The sequence below is a fragment of the Dermacentor variabilis genome, chromosome 9 (genome assembly GCF_050947875.1).
Source record: "Dermacentor variabilis isolate Ectoservices chromosome 9, ASM5094787v1, whole genome shotgun sequence".
NCBI classification, from domain to species: Eukaryota; Metazoa; Arthropoda; class Arachnida; order Ixodida; family Ixodidae; genus Dermacentor; species Dermacentor variabilis.
Window position 1 is genome coordinate 84,758,182 of NC_134576.1, and position 15,834 is coordinate 84,774,015.

A 15,834-nucleotide genomic window follows, 5' to 3' on the forward strand; every position below is an offset into this window, starting at 1 on the left:
ATACACAGTTTTCACGGCAACACAACTCAGCTAGCGCACAAGTTACGGGACCAATACTTGTGCACTACCCAGGACCCCTGCGGATCGGCGTACTCTTATGCAGGTTCGGAGAACGCTGAGCTGGATCAGCCGTTCCAGCTCCACGATTTGCGGGCAGCCCTGGCGAAAATGAAACGTGGCACAGCCCCGGGTCGGGACAAAATTACAGTCAAATTACTCGCTAACTTACCCGACCCGGCCTACCAGTCCTTATTGGATTACATCAATTCAATCTGGCTCGGGGACGCGCCACTCCCCAACGATTGGAAAACCGCTCTGGTCACTTTCATTCCCAAACCTGGCAAGGCCATCAACACGGACAACCTTCGCCCCATCTCTCTCACCTCGTGTGTGGGCAAACTAATGGAGACGATGGTGCGTGACAGGTTGTCCGAGTTCATGGAAAATCAACACATCTTCGCAGACACCATGTTCGGATTTCGCCCGCACAGGTCCGCACAGGATGTTCTGCTACAACTCAATCGGGACATCCTTGACCCGGTCGAATGCCCCCACAACGATAAGGTCGTACTCGCCTTAGACTTGAAGGGTGCCTTCGACAACGTTACTCACGAGGTAATACTCACCCATCTTTCACAAACCGGCTGCGGACGCAACGCGTTCAGATACATTCGGCAATTTTTGACAGATCGTGACTCCTACATTAAAATCCAGGACACTGAACACGGTCCCTTCCGACTTGGAACCAGAGGAACACCACAGGGTGCAGTGCTGTCTCCTCTCCTATTCAATCTGGCTATGATGCACCTGCCGGCCCAATTGGGTGCTGTCTCTGGTGTGCAGCATGCGCTGTATGCCGACGACATCACCCTGTGGGCCACGCAGGGCTCACTCGGAGACATTGAGGCCAACCTGCAACAAGCGGCGACCATAGTGGACCGTTATGCTCGCCACTGTGGCCTGCAATGCTCCCCTCAAAAGTCTGAATTTGTACACATACGCCCCTCACCAAAGTGTACAGCCAAAATTGAGCTCTTTCTGGAGACAGGACCAATTCCTGAACACACAGAAGTCCGGGTACTGGGGCTTTTCATTGATCAACATAGACGGTCGAACGCTACCCTGGCCCAGCTCCGTAAGGTGGGGGACCAGGTGGGCCGCATGGTCCGCCGGGTTTCCAACAAACGCGGGGGGTTGCGGTGCAAAGACGCCTTGCGGCTGGCGCATGCATTCGTGACCAGTCGGATCTTATATTCGACTCCTTACCTCCACCTTCGGAAACAAGACGAGGATGCACTCGAAGTCATCCTCCGCAAAATTATTAAGAGAGCCCTCGATCTCCCCGTGAACACCTCCAACCAGCGACTCCTGGGTCTAGGCATGGTGAACACGTTCCGGGAGCTCCGAGAGGCTCACTTAACTAACCAATACACACGCCTCTCTAAGACACTGTCGGGTCGCCGCCTCCTTGCCCGATTACACATCCAACACACCACCCTTATGGAAGAACGAGTACGACTCCCCTTCGAGTGGAGATGCGCCCTCCACGTACGCCCTCTTCCTAACAACATGACACGTGAGGACCATAATGGTCGGCGCCTGGCGCGGGCGGAAGCCCTGGGCCGCCACTATGGGTCGAAACCCGGCACTTATTACGTGGACGCCTGCGGCCCCCACCATGGGGGATGGTACACGGCCGCAGTCGTCCACCAGTCCAAAACAGTTAACGGGCTTACATTTCGCGCCCGCGACATAACTCATGCGGAGGAGGTCGCCATTTCACTGGCTGCTACCCACTCTGATTCCAAAACAATTATCTCCGACTCGCGAGGGGCCTGTCGGAACGTCGAGCAAGGCTGGGCTCCATACTTAGCCTACCGACTACTTCAAACTTGCACCTACACCGGGGACCCCGCTCACCGGAACATAATATGGGCTCCTGCTCATATGGGTCTCGAGGGGAATGAGGCAGCCGATGCCGCCGCCCGCGCGCTCTCTCTCCGGGCTTCCTTTCTCGACCCCCTAGATCAGGATCTTGAATTCAATCCCGCGTATTCTTTTAAAGACATTGTCCTGCATTATCAATCTGGCCATAGCCTTTACCCTCGCCCGAGTAAAGGTCTATCTAAGACGGAGGAGCGGCTTCTACTCCGTCTCTATACGAACACTCTGCTGTGCCCGGCAGCACTCAAACATTTTGATCGTTCTTTCACGGGCAGTTGTCCGCACTGTGCGGAGACGTCTTCGGACATCTACCACATGGTGTGGGCCTGCCCATCTAACCCAGCTATTGCCCCTCACCCAAACCCCACTCGGGAGGACTGGGAGGCGACCCTGCTCGGCTGCTATGACCTGCAGGCCCAAAGGGCCTTGGTCGAGCGCGCCCGGGCAGCGGCCGACGCCACTGGGGTCCCGTACTAGGGATTCCACCCAGTATTTTAAGGGCCGGGCCCCTAAGGACCGGCCCATGTGCGTGCCTCCATGTGCTTCTCGTCTGAGAGCAATAAAAGTTTTTCAACAACAACAACGCCGGGTGACAAAACGCCAGAAAACGCCGGGAAAACGCTGAATGTGGGGCGGCCTTTATTGGAGTTCAGTTGGACGCCGGCTTTTCGGAAGACCGGAAGAATTGTACGAGGGGAACGGAAAAAGGTGTGGCATCAGGGCTATTCGGATAGAAATCTGCGGGTGTCATCGCGTACAGTTCACGTCGAACGATTCGCAACACGTCCTCTTATTGCGACGCATGCAGCTGTGAGGGCTGATCTTCACACGTCGACGTTGTGGCACTATCGGGAGGTTTGGCAAATGTTTGCAGGACACCTCGGCATTTGGCCTGCTGGAATTGTCGGCAATCTTTGATTATAGCATCAACTGTAGAGAAGGTTTTGCACATGGGCAGATTAAAGGCACGGTCAGCAGTTCCCTTGAGCACATGCCCTACTGTCTCAGCTTCTGTCATGTCGTGATCGGCTTTACGACAAGCGCCAGCACGTCCTGGATGTACGAAACATGGGTCTCCGTGGGGGATTGGGCACGGGTGGCCAATTCCTCTCATTCCAATTCCAATTCCGGCAAGCTGGTTGGCCAAACAAGTCTGTTAACTTCTCTCTGCATTGGTCCCAGCTGGTCAGCTCCTCTTCATAGTTTTCAAACCACACCTTTAGACGTGCCTCTAATGTAGGACAGGTTAGCTAGCATAAGCGTAGTGTCCCATCTGTTGGTTCCACTGACGCGTTCGTACACAGCCACCCACTGTTCAACGTCAGCGCCATCAGTCCCGCAGAAAGTTCCGGGATCCTTGGGTTGCACAACCACAACCGAATGCCACAGCGACGTAGCGGGGGAGTGTGACGTTGGATGGGGCAACGACGTTGATCCCTAGTGCTCACGGTCATTCATAGTGAGGACAGTGATGCGACGTCGACCGCGGAACTCCGTTTCCAGCCGTGGTACCCCGCACCTCCAAAAAAAATATGTTACAGGGATGCTGGGAGTATAGACAGACTGTATTTACAATCTATACCAAGTAGAGTCAATGGGGGAGGCACGTATCCAGGGGGGCGCAGGGGGTCCCGTGCCCCCCCTCCCCCGAAGTTAGGCAGCATAACCCCTCCCCCTTATCCGCCCACGCCACCACTTCTCATGCACATTCCTAAAGCTCCGATAAATAATTCTACTCGGCGGTCAACGTTTCGCTGCCTTTTAAAGCGGAAGCATTATATGACTAACTTCTGTAGTGTTTTTCGGCGTCCGTCAACAGAAAAAAATCGTGTGGGCCGATCTTGGTGACAGTGCAAAAAGGGTCCAAGATCAATGGCACATACACCAGTAGACTTAGGGAACCCATAACGCGCCCTTCGAGGTCTTCAGAATGGGCGCAGGTATGGGGAGTGCATAACGCCTGCGTCACCTCCAACGCGGGTCGGCCCGGCATTGCACTATCTATGGGAGCGGCCCACGTAGGGGGGGGGGAGGGGCCTAACGCGAACTTCACCCCCTCCGCGCGTCAGTCGACATTACACTATCTTCAGGCCGACCCGCGGCAGAGGAGAAACCCTTTGCTTGTCGTTTGAGAGTTTTGACTGTCGTCAGCTTTCCATGCCATTCCGTCTTCACAGGGTGTAATGGTTGTCAATTTTTTCACTCGTTTTGGACGGCGGTAGTTGTCGGCATCTCCTGGGGTATGGAGGGCAGTTTCCTCATCGATTCGGCGCCCGCGCGATTAATTCAAAATGAGTTCAGTTGTCACCATCTATTCAGCCTGTAATACTTAGGTGCAGCAGGCAGGGCTTAGTTTTTATTTTAATTATTTTTATTTTTCATTAAATTTTATTGCCCAATACAATCTTTTTGTCACCATCTATTGCAGCAGGCAGGGCGTGGTTTGTTTTATGAATTAAAATATCTTACTTTATTTACAATACCCAACACAATTTTTATGCCACCATCTAATCAACGATCACGCGCATCACCGTTGCTTCGTTAGTTCAACCTCCTTTGCTTAGACGGATCCAGGTGCCAAGAAAGAGATTCAGTTTATAGTCAGCTGGTCTCTATGCTCGTGGAATGAGTTGTTGCAGGAGAAACTGTCAGTTGCGTTTAACTTTTCCTTTTGCTTCATTATGTCCTCGAGCGACCGCTCACCGCGACGCTGGCAGATCGTCCGAACCATATACCCGCGATATGGATTGGATAAGGTGGAAAATAAAATAATGCGAAACAGCGTCCATCATCAGACCCTGCAATAAAAGTTAAACCCATAAGCAATACGACTGTCACCCGCTACCTCGTCTAGCTTTTGCCTAATTGTACAGCACTTTTCGTGCAAAATTGACAACTGGAAACAAGAGTCGCAAGGTGTTGCAAAATTAAGCGATGTACTATGGGAGAGAGCCAAGGAATCAACCAGACAGAGAGGAAAAGCGAAAATTCTTTGTGAAAGTATTTAGGGATCAACATCTTTTTATTTAAAAAGGAAGTAGAGAAAACACCGCCCGAAGTGGAGAACTCCGTTTGTTTTGAATGACGCTTCTACAGTTATCAGTCGAACCGCCTGACGTAGCCCCTTCTATGATGTGCTAATGTGGGTATTTTTCTAACCTTCCGCGGTTGGCGGAGTACGTCTAGAACTGCAGCGTCCGGCGCCTTACGCGGTTGTATGGGACTGGTGACCATGCATCGTTACACACCTTCTCATACAACAACAGGAGTCGGTTTTGGCACATGGTAGAGCAGTAAACACGGGATCCAAAAGAAGCTGTGATTATTTCGCACATATATATTTATCTGTAATTCTTCCAGAGCTAAATCAAACAACGCTACTAGAAATCTCAATTTTGCGCTTTCGCTTGTTAGCTTGTTCTTCGCAATGTTCTTCCTGTGCATCTTTCATGCGCGAGTCCATTTGATGTGGTTTCCTTGTTTGTCAAGTAAAGGAGAGGTGTATCGCACAGGCGTACGTGTGAGATACACGTTATTTCAGTTCTCTTTTGCGGGTTTACGTGTCTTTATGGCGAGTGGTGGACATTATTCAGATTTCTACTAGTAAAAGTACCTCCTCCTCCTCATTTGCATAGAAAAGTTACCTTGGGTTGCCCCCCTGAAAAAAAAATCCTGCGTACGTGCCTGCAATGGGGTGAAGATGGCGGACTAGCAACAACACGCAGCAGCCAACGTCTCTCGATCTTCTTCTTCCTCTCTCTTCTTTTGTCCCTCCGTAACAATATGATATAAAATATCATTCACTCTGTCAGACGTTTTTTTTTGGCCACTCATACTAATTCCATCTTAGTAGTCTATAGGTACGTTAAGCCACCATAAACTAATAGTCATGTTCATAAGCGTACTTCACAAAAAGTGTTAGTGTCGTTTGAAACTGCTGACAATCTTCTGGTAAAACCGCTTGCAGTGCTCGTAAGAATCGCCATCCTCGCACGCTTCCGTTGTGTGCAGTCACATAGTTCTTGTCAAAATGAAGTGGCTTTGGCGCGCAACACAGGATCCTGTCGTCGACACAGCTAAACTTGTAATAAAAAGCGCGATGTGTCAGAATTACAGGGTCGCCGTCTTTGCTTCTTCTGCCCTCATTTCCTTCTTCCCCACATTTTTTAGCTTCGTCTGCATTATGACGTAAAAAGACGTGATTCTAGATGCTTTAAGTATATTAAGACCATGTCCAAATGTAAAAAAAAAAGTTGGGCAGCATGTTACACTCCTGTAACACGGGAAGGTGAAAGCCTACTTCATACGTAGTGGTGCATTAAGTTATGCGATCGGAGGGGTCCGACTTCCGTCAAGACATAACGAGCCATAGTGTAGAGTAAACATATGGCGCTGTAGGTCGACCTCCACAATGACACATGCGAGCACTTAATGCACTACCTAAAATTTCGTTCGTTGTTTCTTTCATTCTTTCTTTCCTTCCGTATTCTTTGTTTCGTTCTTTCTTGCGCGCTTTCTTTCGTCCTTTGTTCCTCTTTCTTTGTTTTTTGTTCTTTCGTTCGTTTTTCTTTCTTTCCTTCTTTCGGTATGTCTTTCGTTCCTTCTTTCTTTCTTTCTTTCTTTCTTACTTTCATTTCTTCATTCATATTCAGCCATTGCATCTTTGCTTGTCGACGCGGGTGTGAGCCATTCCCGTTGATCTTTTTGCATCACAGATTTTTTGCGGAAGGAGGCTTGTGGGCTTTTATGGGTCCGTCTTTTTCGAAGCTTCCGAGCCTTTTTTGGTCACCTAGTGGTGTAAATTTGATATCATCAGATCCGTGAAGAAGAGAAGATTCAGCGGATACCTGATTTTGAGGTGGGCCACCCCTTTTTTGGACTTCATTGGAACTTTTGTGCTCACGCCACGCTGGCCGAGAGCTAGCGTCTGGTAGACCTAGCGCGGCATGGCAGCAATGCACGTTGAAGGGGAAGTGCTCCCGGCGAAGGACTTTACTGAAGACCTGGGATGGCGGACAGTGTCCAACCGAAAATGTAGAACTACGACGAGGCATGGATTAGGTGATGGCTGTTCGCCAAGTGAGATGCCTGAACGACGGGGTGCAGGTGAACGGCGCGGAGGCTCGGCAATCAAGAATCGCATTGTGAAGGCGTCGCGCATGCCACCGATGCCACAAGAACACATCAAAATAGTCATTCGCCCACGGGGTGGACTGAATTTGGAGAAAGTTAGCTCTACAGCGGTGGGCAAGGCAATCGTAGAGGCGGCAGGCCTCGGTATTGAACAGATTCGGGAAGATGTTATTTGCCCGAACTTTATGCAAAATATCTTGGTGGCTAGTACGCCAGAAAGGAGCAACGCTGAACGATATGTGAGACTCAGGTCAATCAGAGTGGCAGACAAGGATTTTGAAGTCAGTGCGTACGAGACGGCCCCACACACTACGTGTAAGGGGGTCATTCGCAATGTAGACATTATGGATGGCCCCGCGACACTTGAGCGGAACATTGTTAACGCTCGCAATCCGCTGGCTATGGCGGCCAAACGCATCAAAAACACAGGATCAGTCATCATTGTTTTCGATGGGTTAAAGGTGCCCAATTTCGTCAGATATGGGCCAACTCTGGTACTGTGCTTCCTGTATCGAAAGCAGTTGGATGTATGTTATGTGTGTGGCAAGCTTGGACATCGGGCGGACGTCTGCCCAGCCCCCGATTGTTTTGAATGCCGAGGATGCGGGGCTCGGAACCCTGAAGAGGATCACAACTATGTGCCTTGTTGCAAGCTTTGTGGCGGACGACACCTGACCGCGGATAAACAATGCAGACAACGATACCAGCTTCCCTACGTCGTGCGTGTTCGACGGCAGGAGAGAGCCAGGGCGGAGCTAACGGCGGAACAAGAGGCAGCCGAGATGGTGCAGCTGGTGAGCGCCCGCCAACGCTCTAAGGGACGCTCGCGCTCTAGGAGCCGCTCCAGGTCGAGGCAGCGGCCATCTTCTGGGACTCGTACGACCAGGAGCCGATCCGTTTCTATGGAGGCGCGGGTGCGCTTTCCTGCAGCTGGTGGCGGCGGCGGTGCAGCTGGGAGCCAGACCACCTGGGCTGACAAGGTCAAGGGTGGGATCAGCGCCGGCCGAGTGCCCGAGCAGCGCCAGGAGCATGTGGATGGTAATAAGGATAGGGATAGGATTGCGCAATTGGAGAGAGAGAATCGTAGTTTAAAAGGAGCCATTGACGGGCTTATCAAAGCGATAGCTGAACTTAGGAACGGCTTACCTTCCGGTAACAACGATAGCTTAAGACAGACTGGGAAACATGATGACTCGGTTGAGGTACCAAGGTCTGTGGAGGTCGCAGAACAGAACATGGCAGACGAAGAGACGCCTGCTCCGAAAAAGAGGGCCTTATCCTCGACCGTACGGATTCAGGGTAAAGTCGGTTCCGAGCTTAAAGCAATGATGGCGACATTGCAAGAAAGTGTAAATCAGATCATTAGTAGACTGGAGCGGATAGAAGAACGGGAAGATATCACGGATAAGAGATTAGGCAAAATTGAAATATATCTAAACGAGACAGTGGTCCCTGTTATGGAGCGGGAGTGCACTCGGCCGCTAGCCCAGCAGGGTAAGTCGCCGAGTGGACTTGAGCTCAAAACTTGTTCACCAAACTTCCGTGGTCAAGATGGCTCTATTAAATAGTTCATTTAGTATTTGGCAGTGGAATTGTAGGGGGTTCAATCATAAGAAGGCGTCTCTGCAGCAGTTTGTTAGAACGCATGGTGTCAAGCCTCAAGTTATCATGTTACAGGAAACACTGACGTCTAACGTGACCTTAACGAATTTCAAAGCGGAAGTTAAGGATAATGAACAGGGCAGAGGACTCGCTACTCTCATTAATAGGAGGTTGGCGTATATTAGACATGATCTTCACATGGCAGATTGCAAGATTGAATATATTATGGTGGAAGTAATCTTAGGTCGGCAAAGGTCATGTCAGAGGAGCGTTTACCTGCTTAACCTGTACAGTAGCCCCCGGGACACGAAGCAGAGTTTCAAATCTCTCTTGACCAAGGCAACCAATCTGGCTAAGGATGCACCGTTGCTTATTGGAGGGGACTTCAATGTACCATATCATGTGTGGAAGTATGTTTATAGCACGATTAAGGGGGAGAGACTATGGCAGCAGGCACTAGACTTGAATTTAACTCTGATTACAGACCCCTCGTATCCCACCAGATGTGGCACGTCGACATGTAGAGATTCGACACCTGATCTCACTTTTGTTCGACCCCGCAGGGGCGTCTGCGTCAGCAGGCGTTTGGTGTGTTGCGACACCACGTACCCGAGCACACGAGGGTTGGACCCTCCCGCGTGTAGCCGTGCGCGGCTTAGCCGTGTCCGGGGAAAGGGGGATCCTGGGGGTTGAGCCGATGCCGGGTGCTTGGACCTTTAAGGCCCCCCGGCGGAGGCAACACACCCCTTTGGCCTCTGCTTCACGTAGACGGCACCCCCGGACTGACCCACCCGGGGGAAATCGGCAGTCGCCCTTTCCTGTCTCTCTCACCTCAAATCTTCGTCTTTATCTCTCACTTTTTGACCTTTCCTGTCTTCTTCTTTCTTCCATTTACTTCCTTTCTCCACGGCGGCAAGGGTTAACCTTGTGTGGCTATCCTACCTTGGGTACACCATATTTGGTTATAGCGACGGCGTACGGCTGGCGTCGTGCAGGCTTGTACACAAGATCTGCCGCGTCCCCTCGTTGGGCTCCGTGGTGGGCGGTCGGCGCTGTTGCCGAACATACTCATTTTCTATGGCAGCACAAACCTCTGTCGTCTATGATCGGCGTCTGAAAAGATGCCGCACCGAAGTACCATTCCATTTCTCCTTTCGGAGCAACGCTCCATCCTTCCCCAAGTTCTATGTAGTACACAGCGAAAGCAACATGCCAGTAAGAAAACTCTCACCATTCCTTGTAGCCAAATGCCTGAAAGAAAAAATCGGACCGACGTACAAAGCCTCCAAAATGTCTAGCGGGGACGTCCTCCTAGAACTGAATGATAAAGACCAAGCAGAGAAGCTCACTGACCTTACCAGTATTGGCGACGCCACAGTGACGATTTCACCACATAGAACACTGAACACAAGCCGGGGAGTGATTTCTGAAGAAGACTTTATTGGATTGAGCGATGAGGAACTCCTTGAGGGTTTCCAAGAACAAAATGTGACAAAAGTACAAAGAATAGTAATCCGCAGAAACAACCAAGAAATCCCCACCAAACATGTTATACTCACCTTTGGAACAAGCGAAATGCCTACTTCACTCGATGCAGGTTATGTTAAAGTCAATGTCAGAGCATATATCCCGAACCCTAGACGATGTTTTAAGTGCCAAAGGTTCGGACATGCTTCACATGCATGCCGAGGACAAACAACTTGCGCTAAATGCAGCTCCAACGAACACCAATCTGAGAATTGCACCTCTTCCCCACATTGTGTTAACTGCAAGGGAGATCACCCAGCTTATTCACGGTCCTGCCCTTGCTGGAAAAAAGAAAAAAAAGTCATTGCTCTAACGGTAAAAGAAAAAGTTTCGTTGTTTGAAGCCAGAAAGCGGCTATCATACCTTCCGCGAAGAAGTTACGCCGATGTGACGCAGTCGGGGGCAGCGTCACAGAGGCCTCCGGAGTCCTCCGAGCCCACGCGCAGTGGTGCTGCATTGACTCCTCCCGCCCCCGTGATGGAAGCAGCCGACGCTGCTCCATCCTCTTCCAAGGCCCTGCAAACACCAGTCCCGCAGGGCCCTAAGATAAAGCGAACCCCAAGGCCCGAGGCACGTGTCTCGGCGCCCAACTCTCGGTCTTCCAGCGCTTCAGAAAGAGCGATGGAGATCGACACAAGAGCACCGGTGTCATTGACACCGAACGACAAGCGCTCTCTTGAGCGCGGTAAGAGGGACAAGATCCCAATAACCACGCAAAATAAGAAGGCGATAACCTGAAGGTTATCGCTCCTTTGTATCACACTTCTTGAGACCTACGTCACCTAACATCTTTCCTATCTCCTATTGAACTGTTAACGCCATTTCTTACCCTTCAATTCCACAATGGCTTTTATTATTCACTGGAACTGTAGAGGTCTTTTACATAACTTAGGTGACATTAAAGACCTGTTATCTAACTTCTCTCCTGTGGCCTTATGCTTACAGGAAACAAACCTAGGCGAAAAACACAAACATATCTTAAAAGGTTTCACTGTTGTACGGCGCGACCGTACTCAGATGAACCGGCTTTCGGGTGGAGTAGCCATTGTTGTGCAGGGCGGTATTGCAGCTAGAGAAGTTCCGATTACCAGTCACATAGAAGCCGTTGCTGTCACTGTTATAACTCACAAAACCATCACCATTTGCTCGCTGTATATCCCACCCCACACCCATTTTACCACTAAAGACTTAGAAAATATAACAGGTCAATTACCGGAGCCATTTGTTTTAGTGGGGGATTTTAATGCTCACGGTACTCTTTGGGGCAGTATCAAAAGTGACCAAAGAGGGCAAATGGTTGAAGGTTTTATTCTGTCAAATGATACCTGCCTTTTAAATTCAGGTGCACCGACATACTTTTCACCGACATCCCGCACTTTTAGTTGTATAGATTTAGCTTTTTGCTCACCATCTCTTTTTAATGATCTTAAATGGGAAACCCTCGACAAGTCTTATGGCAGTGATCACTTGCCCGCAATCATCAAATATTTATCATCACCTCCAACCTTAGTCACTAGGCCACGCCAGTGGAAATTGCAGCTTGCTGACTGGCCGCTTTTTATGGAAAACGCGAAACTGGAAGTTGTCTTTTCAGAAGAACAAAACATTGACGAACTTAACAAAAAAATCACTCAGGTCATAATCTCTGCAGCAGAAAAAGCAATACCGCAGTCATCAGGTATTGTACACAAAAGGCTAACTCCCTGGTGGACTACCGAGTGTACCGAAGCCAGAAAGAAGCAAAATAAGGCCTGGGGAATCCTACGTAGGTACCCCACTTATAGCAACCTTTTATATTTCAAACAGGCCAAAGCGAAAGCACGTTTTATTCGAAGAAATGCGGAGAAATTATCATGGCGAAAATACATAAGTTCAATCAATAGTACCGTCACATCAAAACGAATGTGGGACCAGGTGAGAAAATTTAGAGGAGAGTACTCATCATACACTATACCACTACTTACATGTCCAGGCACACAAACAACACTACAGGACCAGGCCAACTTATTAGGTGAACACTTTTACAACATTTCTAGCTCAGCACACTATTCAAATTCATTCTTAAAATATAAAGAATCGGCGGAGAAACAGAGACTGCCCACCACTGGGGCTTCAAAGGAACCTTATAATAACGTCCTCACAATGCAAGAACTGAACAGGGTTCTCTCGGCCGGTAAAAAAACAGCAACAGGTCTTGACCGTGTCCACTACACAATGTTGGCACACCTATCTCAAGCATCAGCAGAAACACTTCTTAAATTTTTCAACAAAATCTGGGAATCTGGAGTAATGCCTACAGACTGGAAAAATGCAGTAATAGTGCCTTTTTTGAAATCAGGTAAACCCGCAACGTCCCCAAGTAGCTACAGGCCCATTGCCTTAACAAGCTGCCTAGCCAAATCCTACGAAAGTATCATCAACATAAGGCTCACATTCATCCTTGAATCAAGGAACTTAATAGACGTGCACCAGTGCGGATACAAAAAGGGCTGCTCGACAACTGACCACCTCGTACGACTGGAACATGAAATACGTAAAGCGTTTCTACACAAACAACACTGTCTCACAGTATTTTTCGATCTAGAGAAAGCGTATGATACCACGTGGAGGTATGGAATTTTAAGAGACCTGGCTGGCTTGGGAGTCCGTGGCAGAATACTAAACTGTCTATCTGATTTTATGGCAAATAGAACATTTCAGGTGCGTCTCGGCGCAATACTTTCACGTACATTTACACAGGAAAATGGCGTTCCACAGGGTTGTATTCTGAGCACGACACTCTTCATAATCAAAATGAACTCTGTTAATAAGATCATACCATCCTCTGTTATGCACTCCATATATGTCGACGATCTGCAAGTTGCTTGCCACGCCTCAAATCTATCCACTTGCGAAAGACAACTACAAATAACCATAAATAACCTTACACAATGGGCTGACAAAAATGGATTCCGTTTTTCAACGGACAAAACTGTTACAGTTCTCTTCTCCCAGAAACGAGGATTACACTTGAACCCAGTTCTCACATTGCATGGTACAACCTTGCCGGTCAAAGAACACTATAAATTTCTAGGCGTAACGTTTGACACAAAGCTGAACTTCCTGGCCCACATTAACACAACTAAAAGTAAAGCAAATAAAGCATTAAATATCCTCAAGGTGCTATCACACAAGCACTGGGGATCTGACCGAACTTGTCTACTACGTATATACCGGTCCCTCGTACGTAGCATCCTCGACTACGGTAGTGTAGTTTATGGTGCAGCTAGGCAGTCATACATCAAGCGACTCGATCCAGTTCATAATCTCGGCCTACGACTGGCAAGCGGTGCCTATAGAACATCGCCTGTCCAAAGTTTATATGTTGACTGCAATGAGCCGTCCTTACAGCAACGCAGAGCACTGCTTACACTTCCCTATGTACTACGAGTTCGATCATCACCACAACATATATGCTATAACATCGTTACACAGTGCATATCAAGGATACACTACACAAGCAAACCGAACATGATTCGGCCACTAATCTTACGATACGAAGAATACTGTCAGGCTTATGATGTTCCTCACGAGGCCCTGCAGGTTGCGGAAAGGCCACCAAGATTGCCACCATGGTACAACTTTTCACAGCTATGTGACTGGACACTAACACATCTAAAGAAAAAAGACATCCCACAAGAACACATAATACAAGAGTTTCGAGCTATACAAGAAAAATATAAACATTACACGGAATTTTACACCGACGGCTCCAAAACACAAGAATACGTAGGTGTCGGAATAATTACGAAAAATTGGCAAAATAGCATTCGGATAAATAGTTTTTCTTCAGTGTTTACTGCCGAAGTTTTCGCAATATGGACGGCAGTTAAAAAAATTACCAGTGACAAGAAGACGAATACTATCATATATACCGATTCGTTAAGCGCACTCAGAGCTCTAAACCTTAACTCCGCTTCCGAACCTCTACTTGGTGACATCCTAAACATGTTGGCTTGTAACGAATACGGAAGAACCATACGATTCTGCTGGGTCCCAAGCCATGTCGGGATACCAGGGAATGAAGCTGCAGATAGATGCGCGTTCATGGCAGCACACAAAGGTATAACGCAAACAACACTTCCATACAAAGACAGTATCCGAGCTATTCAAAAGGCCCTGACATTAAAGTGGCAACTAGAATGGGACTCTTGCACAAATAACAAGTTACACACAATAAAACCCGTGCTTAGAGAATGGAAGTCGTGCTGTCACCAGCAACGCTTCTATGAGGTGATCCTATGTAGACTCCGAATCGGGCATACACACCTGACACACAATTTTCTACTCCAAAACGAAAACCCGCCAACTTGCGAGAAGTGCCATGAACCACTCACCGTAATGCACATTATTATGACATGTCCAAATATTGAAACACAGAGGCAAAAGCTCTTACAGAACCTTTATAACTTACACATACCTTTACACCCCGCCTCAATACTCGGAGATGAACCGCTAGTGCCTTTCGCTGACTTGTTCAGCTTTCTAGAAGAAACCGGTTTTTTACACAGACTCTAATATAACGCACCTTCCACTGCTTTAACATTTGAATTCTTAATATCTTGTGGCTGGCGCAGCATGGCCTTAGTTGCTTTTGCGCCATTAAACCCGAATTAACTAACTAACTAACTAACTTTTGTTCGGGGGGTGGTGGATTCGTCCTGGTCCAATTCTAATAAAGATTTTGGTAGCGATCATTACATACTTATGATTACTTTGGCAGTGGCTAATAAAAAGGAGCGCACATTCAGGATGGTTGACTGGGATGCATTTAGGAAAAGAAGAGCGCAGAGAATCGATGATGAAGGAAATGAGTTGACCTTGGAACAGTGGACTAGTCAGCTTAAAAGTGACGTTGAGGCGTCCACTAAAGAGGTTCAGACCGATATTGACACGGAACACATGGATAGTCGCCTGGCACATTTGTTGGAAGCAAAGCAGTCGATGTTAGCGAGATGGAAGGGTCAGAGATTGAATAGAAGGCTTAGAAAGCGTATAGCAGTGGTTAATCAGGAAATTGAAGACCGTTGTCGGGTACTGTGCAAGCAGCAATGGGATGAAGTGTGCAATTCTATTGATGGTCGCATTAAGAGGGGAGGCGCATGGAGTTTGCTCAGACATTTACTAGATGAGACAAACACTAAGTCTAATCAGAGGACTGTGATAGGTAAGCTGGTCCATCAGGCGTGTCGGGACTCCACGGAGCAGGAGTTGCTAAAGGATTTGGCTCAGAGATACCTTCCTTTGGAGACCTGGCACGATACACCTGATGTGGTTTTGGAATATAGTGGAGACGAAAATGCAGCTATGGACGCGGAATTTACTGAAAGTGATATCAGGATGGCGCTGCAGAATCTTAATGCTCGATCGGCATCAGGGCCGGATGGCATTACGAATAAAGTGCTACGGAATTTAGACGATGGGTCAATTGAGTTCCTTACGCGGCAGATCAATTGCCTATGGAAGGAAGGCTCTTTCCCGGAAGAGTGGAAACTGGCAACTACTGTTCTGATACCCAAACCGGGCAAGGCCATAGGGCTTGAAAATCGCAGACCCATTTCCCTGACGTCGTGTTTGGGAAAAGTCGCT